Source organism: Gobio gobio (genome assembly GCF_949357685.1).
Source record: "Gobio gobio genome assembly, chromosome: 15".
Taxonomy (NCBI): Eukaryota; Metazoa; Chordata; class Actinopteri; order Cypriniformes; family Gobionidae; genus Gobio; species Gobio gobio.
The window spans coordinates 40,125,948-40,142,316 of record NC_137108.1 but is presented as its reverse complement, the minus strand read 5'-3'; the positions used below and the strand labels follow the sequence as shown (position 1 = coordinate 40,142,316).

Sequence of the window (16,369 nt, the reverse complement as noted above, 5' to 3'; positions counted from 1 at the left end):
ACGGAATCGCGGAATTGGCATATTAACGCGGAATCTATTGTTAACGCGGAATTTCCCGGAATTTGACATATTTGGAATGAAATGCGGTTTTGTGTGGGAGAAGAACGTATGTCTGGGGAAAATGCAGACCGGGGGAAGCAAATCTGGGCAACACAACCCCTACTGTCATTTCAGCTCCGCCTTCAAAACAATGAGAGTATGGCGAAGCGGCTCTCCACGGCTCTGCTTTCGTCAGAGGAAAAGTTAAGAAACTCAACGCTAAGCCCTCTGTACCGAGCCGAGCAGTTCCCTCGCAGGGAGTGCTTGCTGTATTTTGCCTTGTTTTTAGTGCACTTTAATGTACTGTATGGAAAATAATGCCTTAAATTAACTTGAGAGAAAATGAGATGCGCGGGTCAGCGTGTATTATCCACATCATGTTTGGCTGAGGTAGATCTTAAAGTGACAGTAGCACTGTTAATGTCTGTCATTAATGTTCAAAGAACAACGGGAACAGAAGATAGTAGCTTTAAAGGGTTAGTTCACCCAAAAAGGAAAATTCTGTCATTAATTACTTACCCTCATGTCGTTCGACACCCGTAAGACCTCCGTTCATCTTCGGAACAGAAATGAAGATATTTTAGTTGAAATCTGATGGCTCTGAAAGGCCTCCATTGGCACAATGGCACTTTACACTCTCAAGACCCTTAAAAGGTACTACAGTGGTTCTAAAATAACTTTATGAATCGGTGAGAATAGTTTTTGTGCGCAAAAAAACCCTAAATAACGACTTGCATAGTGATGACGATTTCAAAACAAGGGATCATGAAGCTTCGAAGCGTTATGAATCAGTGAGTCGAATGAGCAGTTTGAATCACCAAATTTCAGCAGTTTGGCGGTTTGACACGCGATCCGAATCATGATTTGGCTCACTGATTCATAACGCTTCGAAGCTTCATGATGCCTTGTTTTGAAATCAGTTTTCAGTTATACTGTAATGTAACGTCATCAATGTTTCATATAGACATTAATATCAGTGATACTGGCCTTCATTCATAAAAAGATGCCATTACAACACACATTTAAAATATGCTGTCTTTAAATTGTTTCTAAATTAATTTGGAGTGTAACTGAAATTATTACAATATCAAAATATTAAAAACTCCAATGTTTTAATTGCAATAAATCATGATTAATTACAGAAAAAATGCGAAAAATGCGAATTGAAATTTTTTATTATCAATTCACTGCACTAATATTTAGTTGTGACTTGAAGTGCTTAGAGTGCAGTGTTATGTTGCAGTGTTTGTCCTGAAAAGTAAATATGATGTTTGTTACCTCAATAAATTCCTATTTTATGTTTTGTTCTATTATATTAACATTAAAAACACACTCTTTTTACGACTAAAATAACAGTTAAAGGTAAAAAAAACTGAATTCCCAAAAATTAAAACGGAAAAAAAGGAATTAGCAAAAATTAAAACGGAATTTGGGAAAAAATAAAACGGATTTCATAGGGCCCTAAACAGTGTGAGATTAGAGATAAAAACCTGAAAGACATGTACATGCGGTAACTGTCGTATAAACTGAATTGACTACGAACGTTTTGGCCATTTCATTCCAGATTTTTCCCAGCATGCTTCATTCTTGATGACCGTTGTAACCTGTGGTAAACTGCTCAATTGGTCTTTTTTTGTTTTTGTTTTTTTTACTGACATTTGTGGGGGATGAAAGTTATTCAACTTCATTGCTCAAATTCAAAATGGGTTCTGTGTTTTACCCACTAGTCACAAATGTCATGTTTACTGAGATTTATGATCTTAATTTATTTGGCCATGTAAAAGGGTTCACATGAAACCAAGACAGTCAATATAGATGAAAGTTGTTGACAACTGAGTAAAATATAGGGCTGGGTTAAAAATATAGATTTCTCGATTTTAAGCGATTCTAATTTTGATGAACCGATATTGATTGTAAAATCCCAATAATCAAAATGTTTTAATCTAGTCAGTTTAGTCATTAAATGAATGAACAGAACAGAACTTTGTAGCGCACCTCCCATCCAATAAATTGCAATAAGCTTTGTGCTTTGTTACTTTTGATATGAAACAAAGTCTCAGCTTTCAAATTCTGTCAATTTAATTCAGAAATTCAAGCAGTAAATAAGTTTGGCGCTCTTTAATGTGGTGACAGATCGCTGTTGAGTCGACCAAGTGATTGCTCTGATTAAGCGAAGCAGCAGCCTGGAGCGCACATGAATTTATCGTCTCTTCTGATTTATTACTAGTTACAGAGCGAAATAAACATGAATGAACATCAGAAGGTATGTTAAAAGATGCAGTTCAACTTAGTGAAATCTATATTGTAATGGCAAAAATTAATTCGTCGACATCACTAATAAGAGACAAACCAAGATCCAATTGTCTTTATAAAGATTTATTTTCCTTGCAAGGAAGAGCCACGGTCAAACGCAGCCGCTCGAGGCTACCTTGAGTGTGAACTGCTAAAACAAAAGAAAGCACAAACTTTTATACCCTCAACAACCCCCTCAGTAATTTTCCATACATCTGGCGAAACCCACTGAAGGTTTCGCCTTGAGCAAGAGGTGAGACAATACACAAATGGTCCCCCTCCTGTCTTGGATCTCATTTGAATTAAAAGCAAGAAACACAATGGTCCTTCATCTTCATCTAACAAAGCATGTTAGCCAGGAACTCAGATTCCAAGAGCAATAAAAGATAAAAGGGACAATGTATGGCTTCCACAGGTGAGGCCTCTTTGATCTGACTCATTTAAAACACAATAGAGAAAACAGGTCTGGAAGATTAAATCTTCTGTGATTAAATTTTTCCCCAACAATTTCCCCCTTTTATCATTCTTTGATAACTTTCAAAAAAGAAAAATTTTAAATGTGTATATAATAAAAATAGAAGTAGTAATAATAGTCACTCATCACATTCATTAAAGCTGGGTAACAGCAACCTGTCGAGTCTTTCTGTGGCATGAAATGGTTTCTGTCACCACAAACCCAAATTACAGCATGCGAAGTGTCACTTGGTTTGCTAAACGTACAGGTAAAACCTGTTGTGATACTGCCTATCACCGCTGTGCAGTTCCCTGTGGTCGAATTCTTGATGTCAATTCTGACTCTGCAGTCAGAACACCCTGCTTTCACGTTCAGCTTCAGTCTCGTGAGCACACGAACACATCTCCTTGAACATGCATCACTCTCAATTTTGTAATCAACATGTCTGTGTGGTTGTACCGCTGCGTTCTCTTTCGAGCAGACGTTGGATGTTTTGTTGGAATCTTCCCTTGCTCGATGTCCGCTGCAGCTCTAAGCACCACCTACTGGATTCTGTAGGCTTGAAATAGGGTTTAACTTGAAAACTGGTTGGCTCAGCACCACGTTGTGCCAGTGTCTCTGCTCCTGAGATGATAACGGCAAATGATGTTTATATATCTGCCCGCACAGACGTTTTCCTCCTGCTTCTCTCTCCTCTTGGCTCCTCCTCCCCGATCACTGTTGGGACCTTTCTGCAATGGCTCGCATGCACCCACGTCGCTCTCTCCGCTACTTTGACGGCAGTGTCGTCAGAAGCCTGACAAAAGGCCCTAGCCGCCTTTCCGCCTTCCAGCTTTTCGTACTCAGGTCCTGTTTTACCACGTGATCTCCTGGCTTGATGTTGTGCAAGGGAGTCTCAGCCGGTTTCCCCTGAGCAGTTTTCGCCTGCACACATACACCAGACAACAGAGAAGACATTTCTTTGCAATAATTCACAATTCTATTGATGCAAGCTATTGTTTACCCCCTTCCATTCCCATGAATGGTGGTCTTCCAAAAAATGTCTCAAACGGGCTCAGATTTACTAAAGGCCTTTTCTCGTTTTCATGTATTTCAATATGCATCAAAATGCGAAATTTTCAGCAAATATTGTAACCCCCTTATAAACTTCATTCATTTGAGTACCATTACCATTACCATTCCCCCTTTGGCTGCAGGCTCGCCCATGCAGCCATTTATCATAATCATTGAAAATATTGTTGAGGTAAACAAGGCTTGCCATCACTTCTTGTCTAGACGCCATTTTGCACATTCACACATCATTCATAAGTTTCCAGCCACGTCTCCACAGGTGCTTCTCCGCTGCTGTGGCAAATGCCTGCATACTCTGTAAGGAAATCAAAGCATTTGTGTTAGTTTCAGATAATAAAATGCATTCTGGTTCCTTTGACTGCTGTGCTGCCGCGGCCTTCGCAGCCGCATCTGCTCTCACGGTTTCCTGTTGAAATAAACTCTTTGTTGTTAGTTACGCTGCGCATTTAAGTCTTAACTTGAAAGTTTCCCATAAACATACTGAAAATATCCAATAAAATGAAAGACAAATCCGTATTTCATCTCTGTAAGCCGGGCTAAGTCAGTAATCACTGTCACTGCTCTCCCATCATGTTAGGGGTGTGTGATACCTACAAAATTCAAACATGCCAACTTTCTGCTATCAACCGTTTGACGACACACACATCCCTAGGCCAGACCCACAGTCACTCCTCAGAGACTAAACACTTTAGAAAACATATGAAAAACCAACAATCAGTGGTTCTTTTGATTAATCAAAATCATAACAGACCTTTTTGGCATTCACTCAAACTCAAACTAAACAATACAAATAAGTAAGATAGATAATAATCCATCTTAGCGCCTTCAATCTCTGCATAAAACATCCTTCAGTTTACATTTTGTGCTTTGCCCACAGTTTCTCACTGTGCATCACATTCTTATCAACCTTCCTTCAGTCAGTCATTTCAACACAATTCTTCACAAACTGCCCTACTTACTATTTCCAACAGAACCATTTTCACTCATCATAGCCCACCTCATATTTAACCATTAACAAATATAAATCTAAATTTGTTAATGTTAAATATACTTCATCAAAATGACAAAATTATCAATTTGTATTACGTTCAATCAGCTCGTTCACTCATCTTTATCTCGTGACATCATACTTAATCATACTCAATACCCAATTCTTTATCAAAATCTTTTCAGCTCCTGTTATCAATAAACAAAATTAATTAATTAATCAATTAGGATTTCTTTTAAAGTACCCTTTTCTCCATGCCCTGTCCATTAAAACTCCTCTTACATCATGTAATTTGGCAGTGATTCTTATCATCAAACTTGCCACATCAATTTCTTTAACGCTGGTTAAAACCAATCTGTATTTTAAAAAGCATTCATATTTCAATATCCATTTTAGCCTAATTTGACTTTGATTGTTCACAATCCCTGTCAGAAATCCTAATTTTTATTTTTATTTTCTATTTTTTTTTTTTTGTTTCCTGTATGAATCAAAATATGTCTAGAAGTTATCTAGATATTCTTTTAGAAGTTATCTTTTTGGTTCGCCCTCCGGCCTTTCATAAATATGAGTGAGTCTCTAGATCATTTGGATAGTGACTTCGGTTAAATTGTCACTTTGTCTCTTAATTAATCCGAAGATAAATTAAAATAGTCTTCATCCATGACAAATTTGGTCATAATTACTAGTGACAGACAGAGCTGGATGTCCAATCCACTTAAAGCTCGTCCCATGTTCTGATCATCTTTTCATCAGATTCACTCAGAATAATCAACTTCCTCTAAAGTTTTTTTGTTTTGTTTAACTCAACCCATCTGTAATGATAAAGACACTAATTCCAGAGGTTACTGACACACTACACTCAATCATGACACATAAATATGAACTGCTCATTCTCAAGATGTGCTTTTACATGGTCTCTTAACCAGTTTCAAATATGTTCGTTCATTAGTTGTTTATTTTTAGAAAAGTCAGCTGGGTTGTTTTGTTCTGATATCATTGTTTTTGTGTAGTCTCAGCTTTAACTGAGCAATAACAGATATAGTACAATCCCTGTTTCCAGCCTCTCTCTCTCTCTCTCTCTCTCTCACCCAGATAATCTTTTCAACAGTCTTCTAAGACTTTAACTATAATGTTAAATTCATTAACCCTTAAATCATTAATCCTTCACAAAGTTTTAGAAATTTCATAGTGTAACTTATTGTTTCAAGTTATCTTTAGTTTAGATTTCTTTGTTATTCAGACCTTCTCTTTAAACTTCAAAAGCCGTCCTCATCTTAAAGCCATCACCATGTCTCCAAATTATCCTCTGCCATCCTAATGACCTGCAGGATTAAGACTATGATAGAGACATATTAGTTCAATATCATACAGTTTTACTAATCCAAATAAATTTTGTTCTGCTCCACAAAGTTATCAATCACAATCACAGCATGGTCTCAGCTGGCTCTTGAATGCCGATCTCATTCATAGCTCTTTTCCTTCAGGGTGTTTCCTGGCTCTCAATTTATGCGGTATTTGGTGAGCGGTATAGAGGGGCCAATATTAGGGCAGGGGCTGCTGTGTCCAGTCTTGACCTCGGCCCTTACGAAACACAGCTCCCCCCCCAACAGAGATGCTGCTGGCCTCACAGACATCTGCCTCACCTCTCATACACACCTCACATAAAACCCCCTCCTCCTTTTTTTTTTTTTTTTTTGGTAGGGGGTCCAAGGCGACTTATCGTGATTCCCCTGGCTTGGGTTGCCCCCCGTCAGGCCGTAGGAAGTCTTACCCGTCATCGGGAACAACCACATCGTGCTCAACCTCGTCATCGCTTTGAGATCTTTGACCCTAAACAGGATCCGATATTTTCTAGAGCCTTTCGGAAAGTGCATTCAAGAGTCATCAGAGCCATCTGGTCTGCTTTCAAATTAGCAAAAACATGGAGACAGGTTAATTATAACACAACTTAATCACTAAAATCCAGCATACTTCTTCAAAGCTGCCCCATAGCAGTGCTTAGATTATTTTCAGTGAATTTAGCCAAAACACCTGTCCATTCATTTTAATGTTCTGCTACATCTGTGACCAAGGCCATCAGTTCTGTACATGGTGAAGGCTAAAAGCAGACAGAAGTTACTGGTCATATCATACATTAGTCAAACATTTCAGTTCATTAAAAGTCTGTATTTTTAAAACATGTCTTATTGCCCTCTTGATGGCACCTTTTTCTATCTTAACAAATAACTGTCTATTATGTTCACATGATACCCTGTGCCTTTACTCATCAATATCTTCTATCATCTGTGGCACAGGCTCATATATCAGCTTTGAGCTGGTCTGGGATCAGAGAGAGACTTTGAGGCCTTCAGGGCTGGTACACTGCATTTTCATAAACTTCTCACTCTTCACACTAGCTCAGCCTAAGATCTGGCTTTGTTTTCAAATAAATGAGACATTTTCCTTTTAACTCTATCCTTAGACAGAAATCACATTTTCAAATGATCATAACTTTATATTTGTCTCTTGCCCCCAAAATTAATTCAGAAACTTTAATTTCCACTCAGATTGAGTCTCGGTTACTCAAATTAGGCCACGTGGTGGCCGGATTGAGATTACAAATGGTTTATTTCAGATCAGCACAATCTTATCTTTTGAAACCAAAACATCAATTTCTAGGGTTTTCAACATTTTAACACCTATAGTTATTTCAACAACCCAATATTCAGTCAAATCATCATTATCAGAGTTTTGCAAAGGTGAGAAGAGCAAGAACATATTTATTATATCTTTTTCATTTAACTCGGTTAATCAGGATTTATATATTTTATATATATCTTTTACAACATGTTTTATCATCTTTAACTTTAATTTTAACCTCATATTAAAATTATCTCAAATCCGTCCTTCAAAAATAATCACTAAAGAATTTATCAAGCTTATTATTTTCTCATTTTCTTAGTGTAAATCTCTGTTTTATTCTTTATTTTTTTTTTTTTTTTTACTGATTTCATTTACAGAATTTAGTCTGGTGGCCTGATTTGCCACACTTTTTACACCTTATGGGTGTTCAGACACAGTTATGTGCAAAATCAATGGCCCAGCTGACCACAATTAAAACACTCTCATCTTTAGCTTATGGAGCAACGTTCAGCAACCTGTGTGCTCCAAAAGTGGCAGTCTGTTTGAGAACAGAGCTCGCTCGAGGTCCAATAAAACAGACAATGGCTTGCAATTTATGGTGCTTTATCAAAGTTTATCTGCTTTTTCACCAACATTATTTTTAGTTACTCAAATTGTATATCTCCCTTCGGTTATGGCACCTCCCCCATTTTATAAATTAATGAATACGCACAAACATCTACAAATTTGAATTTTCTTGTTCTCTCTTTGTTTGTAGCTAGTCAACTTCCAATTACAATAAAAGCATTTCTGCCCATTATCTTCATCAGTCCAGCAAATTTCTTTGAAGTCAGGGTTTCAGAGCGGAGCTGCTTACAGCATTTGCTCTTGTTCATCTTACAATCTTTATACCGACTAATCAAATTACTGATCATATCACTCAAATTGTTAGCTAAAATTTAGTCAAAGTTCATACTCACCAGCGATCTTTAAACAGCTGTGGCATTTTAATTTCTCCGTTTCATTTCTCCACAGTCAATGCCTCTCACACCCAGCATTTCGGTGTCTGCTCACAGTTCTCACACGCGTTCTCACAACAGCCCATCGATTTATCCTTTTCCTTCAACTGACTCTCTTTCACAGTCCCAGTCCGGTCACTCAGCGGTGACACTCAAATCATGACATTTAATGAACTTCGTATACGTTGCATGCATTTCTGGCCATATAATTTTCTCATTTGATAAAATACCGGTGTCTCATATTCAGCTAGCTTGCTTTGGATTTCCCCATATTGGCAGTCTGATTCTGTGGCTTTTTCGCGCGCGCGCTATTAATCTGTTGGACGTCTCCGTACAGATCTGATCTCTTCACCCAAGACCAGCCGGGCGGACACTCGCAATAGTGCCCTTTTCGGGACTGCACACAACTCAGTCCCCGGACCGCACACAACTCAGTCCCCGGACCGCACACAACTCAGTCCCCGGACCGCACACAACTCAGTCCCCGGACCGCACACAACTCAGTCCTCCAATTCGCCCACGTGATTTCAGTTTCTATCCCATAAACATATCAACCACGTTGCATTCGTCACAGAGTCAGACTCCCCCTATGGTTTATCCCTATCAATTCAATTTTCAATTTAACCAAATTCTAAAAAATAAAATACAATTCCCCCTGAATTTTTTCAAGAGTTTGTCTCTTACCAGAAGCGCCCCGTTGCCATCGGATTCGTTTTCTCTGATTCCAGTGTCTGGACCCTCCGGACACCCCCAGAGCAGTCAGCCCTTCTCCCTCAATTCTTCGGGGTAAGGCTGTGACTCTAAGTCCAGGATGATCGGGTCACTGTCTGCTCTCGGGGTCCAGAAGGCACATCCAAGGAATCCCAAACTTCTGACACCAACTGTAATGGCAAAAATTAATTCGTCGACATCACTAATAAGAGACAAACCAAGATCCAATTGTCTTTATAAAGATTTATTTTCCTTGCAAGGAAGAGCCACGGTCAAACGCAGCCGCTCGAGGCTACCTTGAGTGTGAACTGCTAAAACAAAAGAAAGCACAAACTTTTATACCCTCAACAACCCCCTCAGTAATTTTCCATACATCTGGCGAAACCCACTGAAGGTTTCGCCTTGAGCAAGAGGTGAGACAATACACAAATGGTCCCCCTCCTGTCTTGGATCTCATTTGAATTAAAAGCAAGAAACACAATGGTCCTTCATCTTCATCTAACAAAGCATGTTAGCCAGGAACTCAGATTCCAAGAGCAATAAAAGATAAAAGGGACAATGTATGGCTTCCACAGGTGAGGCCTCTTTGATCTGACTCATTTAAAACACAATAGAGAAAACAGGTCTGGAAGATTAAATCTTCTGTGATTAAATTTTTCCCCAACAATATCAATGTCTCATGTAATCGTTCAGTGAGAGTTTCAACTGCGGAAAGACGTCAATAAAACAAGATAAAATAGACGCAATGTCACCTATGACGAGTTCACACTGCACGATTTTAATTCCGATTTTCACTCGCCAACAGATTTGACTAAATCACTGACAAATGCCGAAATCAGAGGCAAATTGGTGCTTGTTCACGCGAGTGAAAATCTCGCAGTGTGAATTATCAAAGACGCAGTCTTCTTCTGTGAAGACCAGTGATCTTGCATTATTTCCTTATCACTTCTTGCATGTGTTTGGTTGTGTAACTGATATTCTGCTGTAAAAATACACGTGAGGCGAGAGTGAGCTTAAAAACTAACTGGCCGTCTCTATTGTTCCTGAATAGCACAATAATATCTATGTGCCGTTTTACCACCAATCACGTAACACAAAAGGAGGTATGAAAACGCAGAAAGAACAATTTGCATTTCGTAAATACACAACAGTAACCTAGTTTACAGACCAGACAGAGTTGTCGGCGATTCTTCCTATTGTAAAGTCATGCAACCCCCTATCGCCAATCCATCATGCGGTGTTCACACAGCAGCAATTGAATGCTACCCCAGATAGTTGTGCAGTGTGAAAATAACAGTGATCTGACGACTTTGAAAATCGTACAATGCGAACTCCGCATTAATATTGCATTTACCTCAGAAAAGTTATCATTTCAATAATCATTCACTCGTTAGTCAGCTTGATAATGAACTCTAGAGAGGAGTATTTTGCAAAATATAGGAACTATATACATATTTATTTTATTTTTACTTAACCCCTTGCCTGTCACCCCCCCCATTTTGGCAAGTGGGGCATTTTGACATACCCCAAATAAAAGGGCTGCTGCTCGCAAGTCTTTCTGAATATACACATAAGAAACCTGTATCTAGAAAGCCAATGCTTAAGAATTTACAATTCAAGACTCAGAATTACTCAGACTGTTATTAATATGGAGATAAATAGGCTCAAACATTAAAACAAAAATAAAGAATATTAATAATATATTTTTAAATGTATAAAAATATTATGTGAATGTAGTATAACAACTTATAACTACAACTAAAGTGAAGCCACAATTGTGGTCATGCTTCATTTCAAAAGACCCCTTTGCAGTTTTTTCAATATTTAATGTATGTTTTAATAAATCTGTGATGTTTTTATTACAGCAACCATTTAAATGTTTATAAGGTCATTTAAAAAGTTAGTATTATAAAAAACTTTATCTGTAATTTAAATGTATGGAGCCTGTACAAATCAGATAATTGTAAGGGATAGTTATAATTAAAATGTTTTTTTTTTCTTGAGTAAATTTGCCATGTACTGTACATAATATTTACCTCAATAAATCGAAATTTAATTTAATTTAAATTGGAATGGAGTCAAATCTAAGCTTGTGAATCATGAAATTTGCGCCAATACCCAGCCCTAAACACATCAGCAACTTTAAACCCTTCAAATTTAAAAGTACATTTTGGTCCATCATTATTGCAAAATTACTCAGACAGGAAATTCAGGATGCCAATGTGAAGTAGTTATTATATTAATATACAGGGAGTGCAGAATTATTAGGCACGTTGATTTTCTGATCATATTTTTTTTCCAGGCACATTTGACCAATTCCAAACCACAGTAATCCTAATAACTACTATTGATTTAGTATTTAATAATGTATAAGTGATATATAATTGTTCATGAAGGCTGGAAATGAAAATCACCTTATATTCAGGTGTGCAGAATTATTAGGCATGTTTTCTTTTACAGATAAATTGAGCCAAAAAAGAGATTTAACTCAGACTGAAAAGTCAAAAAGTATTAAATGCCCATGAGAAGGATGCAATACTAATGCAATACTAGACATTGCAGTTAAGGCATGACCATTGGACAGTGAAATGCTCGTTGGGTCAGCAGGATCTGACAAAAACATGTGGCGGAGAAAAGACACCTGTTAATAACTGCAAAAGAATTAAGAATTAAGGTGAAGAATTAAGGGTGAAACCATCAGGAACCCTTTAGTCTCCAGCGCCACCGTTTTCCAGAGCTGCAACCTACCTGGAGTCTCCAGAAGTGCAAGGTGTCAGGATCTCAGAGACTTCAGTTAGGTAAAGAATCCTAAAAAATGACCCCCACTAGATAAGAATCACAAGCTGAAGTGTTGTAAAATACATGAAGAAGGTTTTTCTATAGGCTTTATGGACAGATAGGTTGAGAGTGACTCTTGAAGTACCAGCACCACATCCTCTAGTACCACTGTTTGAAGAATTCATCTTCCAGAATCTGGCAGTACGTTTTGGGAGTTCATTTTTAGTCCATCTCTGCAAAACGGACTTCAGGATGGACTAAAATGAACTCCCAAAACGTACTGCCAGATTCTGAAGATGAATTCTTCAAACAGTGGTACTAGAGGATGTGGTGCTGGTCCTTCAAGAGTCACTCTCAACCTATAAAACCTATAAAGCCTATAGAAAAGCAGGCTTCATGTATTTTACAACACTTCAGCTTATGATTCTTATTTAGTGGGGGTAATTTTTTAGGATTCTTTACCTAACTGAAGTCTCTGAGATCCTGACACCTTGCACTTCTGGAGACTCCAGGTAGGTTGCAGCTCTGGAAAATGGTGGCGCTGGAGACTAAAGGGTTCCTGATGGTTTCACCCTTAATTCTTCACCTTAATTCTTAATTCTTTTGCGGTTAATAGGTGTCTTTTCTCCGCCACATGTTTTTGTCTGACCCTGCTGACCCAACGAGCATTTCACTGTCCAATGGTCATGCCTTAACCCTTAATCGTCCCTTGGGGTCCAGCTGACCCCACTGGACTTTTCCTCCATTTTTTAAAAGTGTTCCCTTCATCTCAGGGCCATGAGACTCGGTGACTTTTCCTAAATAATCTATCTAAACATGCACAAAAAATCTGGGCTTGATTTGGTTGTTCTAAAGGTGTGTAAATTTTTTTTTACCGTTTAAGTCCCTCGGGGTCAGATTGACCCCACATTGAAAATGAATGGGAAAGTGTAAAAAAAACATTTTTTTTCACTTTTTTTGTCAATTTTTTTGTACTAAATCCAGTATAAATCTGAAAATTTCCACATTTATATCAAGGCCTGGTCCTAGAGCATAAACACAAAGTAGAACGAACTTTCTGTCTCATACACACACGCGCACACACACACACACACACACACACACACACACACACACACACACACACACACACACACACACACACACACACATGTGTGTGACTGCAACAGAGAGCTTTTTTATAGAAACTGGCAAATAAAATCAACAAAACTGGCATAAATCTGAAAGATTTTCATACATAAATGAAGTACTAATACTAGAGCACAAATGCAATATGGAACAAGCATGTTCACTCACACGCACACACACACAAACACAAACACAGGTGTCTGGAGCATTTTTTTGGATTTTGGCAATGAATGGGAAAATGTAAAAAATGCTTTTGTTTTCACTTTGTTTGTAAAAACAAATCAACTAAATCCAGTATAAATCTGAAAATGTCTACATTTATATCAAGATCTGGTCCTAGAGCATAAACACAAAGTGGAATGAACTTTCTGTCTCATACACACACGCACACACACACACACACACAAACACACACATGTGTGTGACTGCAACAGAGAGCATTTTTATAGAAACTGGCAAATAAAATCAACAAAACTGGCATAAATCTGAAAAAATTCCATACATAAATGAAGGACAAATACTAGAGCACAAATGCAACATGGAACAATCATGAGAAAGAGAGGGAAAAGGGCAAATAAAAGAAAGATGAAAGGCAGCTTAACTTTTGCATAACTTCCCTATGGACCTCTATTGGATAATGTGGTCATTGCACTCTCTTTCTCTTTAACTATAATTCCTAAAGTTTTTCCACAAACCTACAGATGGCGGTATTCTATCCCTAACACACAGAGCAATGTCCAAAAACTATTTATATTTATTTAAGATCATCATTCAAGTGATTTTTTCATAAAAAAATGATTTTTAATGAGCCAATTTATGACATAGTTAAGTATTTGTGCAGTAAATAGGTAAAAAACTACCAAATACCCACAAAAACACAGCATAAATGTATAGTTGAGAAGTAAATAAAAAAAATGATATATAGTTTTCCATGTAAAAAAATTATATTTCCTTATGCAATCGCTCTGTAAAAGTTTGGGGTCTAACGTAGACTAACCATGTTCCGTACACAACGATGTTCCGTACAGATGAACTTTTACCGCTGATCCCTGGGTAAATACTTCCTGGTCATACATAAACTATATATCTGTGTCATCGTCATTTCTCCCTCTTTCACATCCGATCAAGACAGAGACCCTAACGCCTTTTGTTCCAGTGAGATTTCAGTAAATTTGCATGGTGCGCCCACTGCGCTTGAAATTGGACGGTGGGGAAGCTGTACGTCAGAGTGCAGCTTGTGTGGGGAGATGACTAGAGCAGCGAAAATGTACATTTTGATTTAATTCATGCTTCTCAGAGTATTACAGTCTTTATTAAATGAATATTATGTTATCACAAATTGTTAAATAAATGACCTTTTGTTGAATAAATGCTTTTAAATGGGATTTTTTAAACGTTAAATTGCAGGCGATGACCGCTTGGCGCCACTCAGGCTGAGACAGGCAGAGTTTTGAAGTTTACACATTGGTTTATCATTAAAAAAAAGTAATCAATGCAAATTGTTTGCACTTCTTTGTCTTCAGAAATATATGGTAATATTATTCCCCAATGTTTCACATGGTTCATGCTTAACTCACATGCCATAATTAATATCACGACACAATCATGCGTAGATCGCATGGTTCTCTTATTGAACCTGCAATTAGCTTACATTTTAACCAAATAAAAAGGTATTCACCTTTATTATTCATTTAAATGATGTTTTCTTTAGTTAAAATAAACACATAGCTCACAATTTATCAGATAAATGTCACTTTTCGCAGTTGAAATCAAGTTATTCGCTCTGTACGGAACATCATTGTAACCTGTACGGAACACCGTTAACGCTCATCATCTTCCGTACACCAGTGGAGGAGGTACTTTTCCCCACTTTTCTCAAATATTATTGGTCCAAAAGACATCAATCAAAGTGTGGACTGTCCAATGGGTATTCACCTAGGGAATGATCACACAAACATGCTTGTCTGGCTCTCAACAACGGAGGAGGGGCGTAGGCGTGCGGTGAATGGCGAAAAGTGTACGGAACATGGTTAGTCTACGTTATCTGACCCCAAGGGACTCAAATGTAAACCCTACTTGAGGGGCGATTAAGGGTTAACTGCAATGTCTAGTATTGCATTAGTATTGCATCCTTCTCATGGGCATTTAATACTTTTTGACTTTTCAGTCTGAGTTAAATCTCTTTTTTGGCTCAATTTATCTGTAAAAGAAAACATGCCTAATAATTCTGCACACCTGAATATAAGGTGTTTTTCATTTCCAGCCTTCATGAACAATTATATATCACTTATACATTATTAAATACTAAATCAATAGTAGTTATTAGGATTACTGTGGTTTGGAATTGGTCAAATGTGCCTGGAAAAAAAATATGCTCAGAAAATAATAATAATTCCTAATAATTCTGCACTCCCTGTACTAATAAATAAATATTTGCCAGCAGAATGCCACAACTGAACAATCAGAATAAGCCATTTGAGAAAGGAACTTCTAGGAAGGACTTCAAGGAACAATATTGAGTGATGACTTTAAATGAGTCAATATCCTTTGTTTTTCTTGGATCAGCCCTCCCATCAAACATGACTGCTATCTGATTTTAGTGCCAGGGCAGGGGATAGGACTATGATTGTTTGATAGGAATTATGTTACAGGAACAAGACAGGATGTTGATATTGGATCATATCCTACTTGTTTAAATCTCTAAACTTTGCGTATTTAGCAACAGCCTATAGAAACGGCAGCAGCGGAAGTCCAATTGAATTTCGTTATGCAGTCAAACATTCACCAAAAGCACAGACTGCATGCCTTGACACTGAGGAATTCAAAGCCCATCCCTACAGATATCACACAGTGTCCCTTAATGAATCACGCCAGGAAGATTAGAGAGTGCTGGGATGCTCTTGCAGTCTCAGCGTGGATGATAGAGCTTGTAGTGCCATGTCCATCACCACACTGACATGACCATCTGCTCTCTGAAGACCTTTATTCATCCACTGTCATCAACATTCAATCACAGTCTCTAGGAATCACTTACTGTAAGCCTTGACAAGTATACCTTATTACTATTTCAATAGAAAATAAAACGGAAGATGTTTTTCATTTGTGTGCCAACAAAAGTTTGTTGTAAATCGATACAAAGCGGTTAGATTTGGTTGATCTCAGCATCATTTTGACCCCCATTCCTAATTTTGCCAAGACAGCAGGTCTTTAGGTGCAGCCATCTAGCTTTTATGACTCTCATGTTCACGATGCAGCGCTCTGTTCTCAAGGTCTTTCTCCACGCAGTGA

The 16,369-nt window shown here is 37.8% G+C and overlaps 1 protein-coding gene across 2 annotated transcripts in view; it reads left to right on the top strand.

Moving 5' to 3' along the window:
• Positions 1–16,369, top strand: part of atp2c1 (ATPase secretory pathway Ca2+ transporting 1) — a 55,062-nt gene that overhangs the window by 12,405 nt on the left and 26,288 nt on the right. The window lies entirely within an intron of this gene.